The sequence below is a fragment of the Mastomys coucha genome, unplaced genomic scaffold, assembly GCF_008632895.1.
Source record: "Mastomys coucha isolate ucsf_1 unplaced genomic scaffold, UCSF_Mcou_1 pScaffold22, whole genome shotgun sequence".
NCBI classification, from domain to species: domain Eukaryota; kingdom Metazoa; phylum Chordata; class Mammalia; order Rodentia; family Muridae; genus Mastomys; species Mastomys coucha.
Window position 1 is genome coordinate 156,681,372 of NW_022196905.1, and position 1,212 is coordinate 156,682,583.

Consider the following 1,212-nt stretch of genomic DNA (forward strand, 5'->3'; position numbering starts at 1 on the left):
AGTTGCTTGTCAGGTTTCATCAGTGCGTAGGTGAAAATGTACATAGTAATTTAAGGTGACCTTCAGGTGGGCTATAGAGATGGCCACCCAGTATAGGTGCTAGTGACCAAACCCAGGTCCTCTGTAAGAGCAGTACATGCTCTTAATTGCTGACCCATCTGTCCAGCCCTAGGAGCGTTAATAGGCTCTTAAGCCCAGAACTCTGCCAGCGTGTTATTGAACAGAAACACCTGCTTCATTATCCTTGAATCAAGTTAATAAGTCCATGTGTGTTTGCTTCAGTTCTTTATGCTAATCTCATCAAGGGAATTCATGTTCATTTCTAAAGGAGCTCACACACACAGCTGGCCATTCCACCTCTGGTCACCAGGTCTTTCTGTTCAGGACTCTGGCTACATAAATGGCGTCCACTCCATCAGACAACACTGCAGCCATGAGGTGAGTGAGGCAGGTGCCTGGTGAAGGCACATTAGCAAGTCCAAGGACAGCTGCTAGACAGAAACAGTAGTGACCCCAGGACGTTGGCCAGCAAGCCTGTGTCTGAAAAGGAACCACACTTGCAGGGCACAAGGAACGAGGAGCAGTTTATGGCCAAGTGGCGAGGAAGGGCTTGCTGTGTTGAGGGAAGACACTGAGGTGGCTGCGGAGAGTAAGAGCTGGTGTTGAGGGCTGGAGAGGTGGCTCGGAGGTTAAGAGCAGTGACTGCTCTTCCAGAGGTCCTGAGTTCAATTACCAGCAACCACATGGTGGCTCACAACCATCTGCAATGGGATCTGATGCCCTCTTCTGGGGTGTCAGAAGACAAGTACAGTGTAGTCATATACATAAAATAAATAAATGAATCTTAAAAAAAAAAAAAAGCTAGCTGGGGAGTGGTGGTGCATGCCTTTAATCCCAGCACTTGGGAGGCAGAGGCAGGTGGATTTCTGAGTTCGAGGCCAGCCTGGTCTACAGAGTGAGTTCCAGGACAGCCAGGGCTACACAGAGAAACCCTGTCTCAAAAAACCAAAAAAAAAAAAAAAAAAAAAAAAAAAAAAAAAAAAAAAGCTATTGTTGAGGCCCCGAAGTTATATAGGCAGCAAGCATGGTGTAGATGTAGGCAGACAGCATGGTGTAGATGTAGACAGACAGCATGGTGTAGATATAGACAGACAGCATGGTGTAGATGTAGACAGCATGGTGTAGATGTAGGCAGACAGCATGGTGTAGATG

General features: G+C 47.0%; 1 protein-coding gene across 4 annotated transcripts in view; it reads left to right on the forward strand.

The window, feature by feature from the left end:
* Tmco3 (transmembrane and coiled-coil domains 3) overlaps positions 1-1,212 on the forward strand; it is a 39,815-nt gene that overhangs the window by 30,670 nt on the left and 7,933 nt on the right. The window lies entirely within an intron of this gene.